We start from the raw sequence: 7,284 nt of genomic DNA on the forward strand, positions 1-7,284 counted from the left end.
TATATATTTTACTTGTAAGGATTCTAAAATCTTATTTGGAGGCTGGAAATGATGCAAAACACAAACCATTCAAGTAGTTCTGCCGTGGAGCTGCAACATAACACAATAAACTAAAAGGGTATTTTTTTCATTGAGTAGAGATAGTAAGGTAGATGTAGGCTAAAAAAAAAAAATTAGGTATTAATTATATAAAATGTGCTTCACCATTGTCCTCAGGCTACTAGGCTCTGCAGAGGTACTTTGTTGTTCCCCAGAAGAAACCGCTCTTAAGAAATAAATGAAGTAATTCCTTTATTTGTCCCATATAAAGTAACATTTTCATTACTTTTTGTTTGGGGGTTTTTCAGCAGCTTTATTGAGGTGTTATTGATATATAATAAACTGCACATATTTAAAGTGTACAGGATTGGTTTGACATGTGTTTTTCATTTCTTCCTAACGTGATATCGCATATAAATGAGAAGCCTGGGGAGGAGAGCTTATCTTTTGTCATTTGAAACTAAGAAATATTGTTGAATAGGTATTTATGGATCTCAACTGCATACCATTGTTCGTGATGATACTTAGATATAACAGACAGTTAAAATTAAGGAACTGTCAACGTTCCTGTTTTCTGGAGGGACGTGTCGGCAGTAAAATAGCCCTTCTAATAGTTTTCATTGTAATTTTAAAGCTCAATTTAGTTACTAAACTTTGAGTTACAGAAAATATCTGCCTTTCCTTATTCTTTTATATCATCTTAACAACCAAGTGAACTTTTAAAAAATAAGTTTTCGAAGATCTGATTTGGCTTCTATTGTATCCCTCCGAAGCTACACAGAGTAAACAATATATGCTTAGCATATAAATCAGCAAATCTATGTACCCACAAAAGACGTGGAAAACTCAAGAGCGACGTAGCAAGTGTATTTGAGTCATGTGCTATGCTACAGGAATACTTTTACTTTATATCCTCCGGACAGACCACGAACTAGATAAGCAGTATTTTTAAACATACAAATGAATGCATGAAACTTCTCCCGTGATAGTTTCAATGCCGGTTCTTTCATCAAAATATGCAGCTAATGCACTTTGCACCAACATTAAGCCCATCTCTATGCTAGGTGCAGTGGTGACCATAATAGGTCCTTGGCCTGGCCTTCACGAAATTTATAGCCCAATTATAATCTCATGGGATAATATGAAAAAGTACTACACCTGACCAGGAAACAGTGGGTATCCCAGAGCTTTATCAAAAAAATCAAACCCTCTGGTTATATTTCATTTTTTTTTTTTTTTTGAGGAAAATAACTACACTCCTCCCTTGGTTCACAGAGTGCTTACAAGAGGACTTAACGCCCCCCCCCCAAAAAAAACCCTCTGTTCTAGGAAATCAAGTACTTCTTTTTTTTTTAATTTTATTTATTTATGGCTGCGTTGGGTCTTTGTTGCTGCGCGGGGGCTTTCTCTAGTTGCCGCGAGCAGGGGCTACTCTTCATTATGGTGCATGGGCTTCTCATTGCAGTGGCTTCTCTTGTTGCGGAGCACAGGCTCTAGGCGCAGGGGCTTCAATAGTTGCGGCACGCGGGCTCAGTAGTTGTGACTAGCGGGCTCTAGAGCGCAGGCTCAGTTGTGGCACAGGGGCTTAGTTGCTCCGCGGCATGTGGGATCTTCCCAGACTAGGGATCCAACCGTGTTCCCTGCGTCGCAGGCGGATTCTCAACCACTGCGCCGCCAGGGAAGTCCTCAAGTACCTTTTTGATGTAAATGTTTGATGCCATCAGAAAGACTAAAATGTGTGTACTAAACACACTGAGCATATAAATCAGCAAATCTATAGAAAGTAAAAAGGAAATAAGGGAATAAGGATTAAAAAGCAATCCCTTTAGGGCTTCCCTGGTGGCGCAGTGGTTGAGAGTCCGCCTGCCGATGCAGGGGACACGGGTTCGCGCCCCGGTCCGGGAAGATTCCCACATGCCGCGGAGCGGCTAGGCCCGTGAGCCATGGCCGCGGAGCCTGTGCTCCGCAACCGGAGAGGCCACAACTGTGAGAGGCCTGCGTACTGAAAAAAAAAAAAAAAAAAAAAAAAGCAATCCCTTTAAAAACGTATAGTTAACTAACACTGCCAGGAGGTGGAATATTGCCTTAAACATGTGAATCCAGTGTGTATTAATAATATGCAGGAATAATATTTACAGTATACATATTATATGTATACATGTAAAATATTTACACATTATATATAGTATATATATTCTTGCTCAAAACATGAACAAAACTTGTATCCATTTAAACATTCTTTGTTATTTGCACATTTTAAAATTACAAAAGTAATGAATGCTTATTGATAAGAATTCAAATACAAGTATCTAAATAAAAAATTAAAGCTCCCACTCTCTGCCCTTGGCCACCAGGTAACCACTGTTCACAGTTTACTGTGTATTCTTCCATGCCTTTTTCAATAAACATACACATAAACATGACGTGTACAGCTTTTTATTTTTGATCTTTACAAAAATGGGTTCATTACTTGCTTTTTAAACTGGAAGTATAATGGACATCCTTTCATGAGCAGACCTAAAGCTGTATAATTCAAAGCATTTGTTTTTAAAGTTTTTTGCTTAGAAAAAATAGCTATCAAGAATAAAGCAGTTCTAGTGTTAGCTCTAAAGGAAGTTCTAAAACTGGCATGTAGTATATATTCAAAGAATACTTGTTGATTACTTGTTGACTGATCCAGAACTTCTGATTTCAGTTTCACCTAGCTTGTCCACTGTTGTATTCCACTAGCTCAAATAGGCAAATACAGGGTCAGTTGAGTTATGGAGTTTAGAGATAGAGATTATCAGTGGGGAGAGGCTGACTGACAATTCAACTAATGTGATAACCATGTTCAAAAAACCAGTTCATAGTTTTTCGGGCCTTAGAAATTTTGCCAGCAACCCTACTTTTAGCAATCTTCACTCATTTGCAGAAAAATATGACTTGATACAATTTCTCAATTTGTTTTGCTCCCATATATTTATCTTAAGCATTTGGCATTTCCTCCCAATTGTGCATGAAAAAAGCAAAAGAATATGAAGCAAATGTATACTAATAGAAAACCTCTGAAATATTATTTCATAACAAATTATAGGTAGATAGATTTTCTTGCTAAAAAGTTGTTCAGTTTTTCATTAGCCTATTCAACATGGCCCCTGCTTTTGTGGAGATAGTTATACTGTATATATGTAGTCTTTTTTCTATATATGTATGGAGAGAGAGAGAGCGTCATAGTCTGCTGGGTGAGAGAAACAATTAAACCAACAATTACCATACAGTGTGACAAGATAGCAGGATAGACCATGAATATGAAAGAAGCATCTAAATCAGACTGGAGTGGTCAGGTAAGCCCTCCCTGAATTGTTAACAGTTGTCAGGTTTCAAAGGAGTGAATTGGAGTAACTAGATTAAGGGAGAAAAGGGCATTCCTGGTAAAAAGTAGATCCAGGTTTTGTGGGTCCCAAAGCATACACAACTTGGAAGACCTTCTTGGAGAAAAAGAACACAATATTACACATATAAAATTTTATGGCACATGTTAAGTGAGTTTTTGCTGGTTTCACTATATGTCCACCTATTTGAAGAGACCTGTTCAAAGAAGGAAATAGATCTCTGAGATGTGCAAGTATTTCAAAACAGATCAAAAATATGTGTGTAGGAGAATTTATGAGATAAGAGCCAATCACAAATGATCTCTTATGAGCTTTGTAGTACAAGAAATGGGAGTCCACTGAAGGATTTTTATGAGAGAGTGGGCTAGATTTTTGTATCAAAAAGATAATTCTGGCAGTGCCAGGTTTGGTTAAAAAATTATTACATTTCTTTAAAAAGGCTTAGGGTTGTCTTTTTTTGTATTTAAGTTAAAAAATGGTGTTGCTTAAACAAAGGGAACTACAGTGTAAGTTTCATGGGGGGAAAGTGGTTATACATAATGTTATTTTGATGTATAGGTTTGGTTATAAAGTTTACTCTGAGAATTATGTGGATTAGTTTTAACTGCATCACATTCTAAAATTCATTTCCCAGATTATTTGGTGGTTGAAATTCTTGTGATTCAAAATAAAAGGCCCTGTTCTTCTTATCACTTAAGTCATTTTCTGGTACTGACTTTTGCTCTGAGAGGCCCAGTTCATCTAATTCCAGTACTGTTCTGTGCCAGGAAATAAACTGGGCCAAGGCAAGAATACAGCCTGTTATCAGGTAAGAGAATTAAACTGAAGGAGTGTACACATATACTGCATGGAGAAACCATAAGTCAGAATAGTTGTTCAAAGCATGGAGGATGATAAAATGGTTTCACTCCTTTCCCTGTAGCAGCTTCTTAGCTCAATGTCTCTAAGAAAGTTATCTACCATCTTTAAGCTTCTGGTTTCTCATATGTAAAAAGGAATTAATGACGTCTCACCTCATAAGGTAATTACAAGGATGGAATGAGATGATAGATATTATTGTGGGCTTTGTCCTCGTACATTGACCCAGCAATTCTACTTCTAAGAACACAAGACAGATTTACTCACGTGTGGGAAATAAAGTGTGTAGAAGGTTATTCATCTTTGCATGGCTTGAAGTAGCAACACACTGAAAACAACTGAAATGTCCATTGGCAGGGGACAGACTAAATTATGGTACACCTGTGCAATAGAAGAGCAGTTCTCAAACTTTTTAGTCTCAAGACCATGTTACACTCTTAAAAATTATTGAGGACCCCCAATAGCTTTAGTTTATATGGATTACATCTATTAATGCTTATCATTTTAAAAATTAGAACTTAGACATAAAAATATTTAGTCATTTAAAATAACAATAATAAACACTTTACATGTTAATATACAAACATTATTTTTTATTTTTTGGCCGCACCACACGGCTTGCAGGATCTCAGTTCCCCCACCAGGGATCGAACCCAGGGGTTCCCCTCGCAGTGGAAGCATGGAGTTTCAAGCACTGGACTACCAGGGAATTCCCTAGAAACATATTTTTTTCTTTTTTTAAGAATTTATTTTTATTGAAGTATAGTTGATTTACAATGATGTGTTAGTTTCAGGTGACAGCAAAGTGATTCAGTTATACATATACGTATATCCACTCCTTTTCAAATTCTTTTCCCATTTAGGTTGTCACATAATATTGAGCAAAGTTCCCTGTGCTATACAGTAGGTCCTTGTTGGTTATCCATTTTAAATATAGCAGTGTGTACATGTCAGTCCCAAACACCCTAACTATCCCTTCCCCCCACCCCCCAGCCCCGGTAACCATAAGTTCATTCTCTAAGTCTGTGAGACTGCTAAAAACATATTTTCTTTAAAAAATATTACATTTTCCAAACACACACAAAAAATCAGAAAGAAAGGTAGCATGGTTTATACTTTTGCAAATCTCTTTAATGTCTGGCTTAATACAAGACAGCTGGATTTTTAGGTTTGCTTCTGCATTCATTCTGTTACAATAGCACAGGACATGTAGACACTGGAAGACTCCACTGTACTCTAGTGAAAGATACTGAAAAAGGAAAATAACATCTTAGTGTTATGAAAATAATTCTGACCACAAGACTCCTGTCAGTTTGAGAACCAGTGCATTGGAATACTACGTGGCTTTTTTAAAAGAATGAGAAAGCTCTTCATGTGTTGCTACAGAATATTCTCTAAGATACATTGTTAAGTGAAAAAATAAATAAATAAAAGCAAGATACAGAATGCTGTAATAGTATGTTAACACTACATTGATTTTAAAAAATCAGGGAAACACAATATACCCATATAATTATGTATATGTTTGTATGTGCAGGTAATATCACTGGAAGAATATACCAAAAAAACTGGTAACATTAATTGCCCTTGGACAGGGCAGCCTGGGAAGCAGGGTAAGAAGAAATCTTTTCCCTTCATTCTCTTTTTTGCCTTTTGAACTTTCTACCGTATGAAAGTATTAACTAATGAAAAAAATTAAATTTGTTTTTAAGGAAAAAGATGATATACATACTTTCCACAGTGCCTGGAAGATGCTCAATGAATTATATATAGTGCCTTTTTATTCTGAGATAAAGCCATTATTTTAAAAGCTTTTTTTTTCTTCTGCAATTTTTTTTTTTTTTTTGGCTGTGTCATGTGGGATGTTAGTTCCCCAACCAGGGATCGAACCTGCACCCCCTGCAGTAGAAGCGTGGAGCCTTAACCACTGGACCACCAGGGAAGCCCCTAAATGTTTTTTTTAACACTAGGAAAAGTGTAAAGCAATTAAAAATCTTTTATTCAAATGCACACACTCTTATTAAACTGCCTCACAATTAAATACACAAAATCTAAACATCCTGATAATTGCAGTTACTTTACCTCTATTATTAGAATGATCATAACAATCATGGAGACAGACAAGCAAAAATCTGAAAATAACATCAATTCAATCAGGTAGCAAATAAATGAGCTACCTGGTTAATCAAATGAGGAAACCTGGACTTCCCTGGTGGCACAGTGTTTAAGAATCTGACTACCAATGCAGGGCACACGGGTTCAATCCCTGGTCCAGGAAGATCCCACATGCCGCAGAGCAGCTAAGCCCATGCACCACAACTACTGAGCCTGTGCACCACAACTACTGAAGCCCACGTGCCTAGAGCCCATGCTCCGCAACAAGAGAAGCCACAGCAATGAGAAGTCCGTGCACCGCAACAAAGAGTAGCCCCCACTCACCACAACTAGAGAAAGCCCGTGCGCAGCAACAAAGACCCAATGCAGCTAAAATTAATTTTAAAAAAATAAACAAACAAACAACCTAAGACAAATTTGAAAATTTCACAGAGCTAAAACAGCATAAACTTAAAAAAAATGTTTAATACTAACCATTGGTTTGAAATAGTTTTTGCTGCATATCAGTCAACTTTAAATTTTCAGGAGCTTTTAGCTGCAAATATTTATTTCCTCTCTCACTGGTCTGTAGGTTGGATGTGGCTCTGCCAGGCTTGACTGGAATCAGTTAGGCTTGACTCCAGGCTGCTGGTTGGATTCAAGCCTGTGCCACATATTTCCTCATTCTCCTTGGACCAGTGTATACCTGGGACATGTTCTCCTCATGGAGGGTCACTGGAGTCCAAGAGCGTAAGCAGAAACATAAGATGCCTCTTGAGGTCTTGGCCTGGAACTAGCACACTTGTCATTTTGGCCCACATCTCATTGACCAAAACAAGTTACAAGGCCAAGTACATCATCGGTTGGGGTGAGGGGAGATGTCCTCTGCCTCCTCTAGTAGAAGACACTAAAAAATTAT

This window comes from Physeter macrocephalus, chromosome 16, assembly GCF_002837175.3.
Source record: "Physeter macrocephalus isolate SW-GA chromosome 16, ASM283717v5, whole genome shotgun sequence".
NCBI lineage: Eukaryota > Metazoa > Chordata > Mammalia > Artiodactyla > Physeteridae > Physeter > Physeter macrocephalus.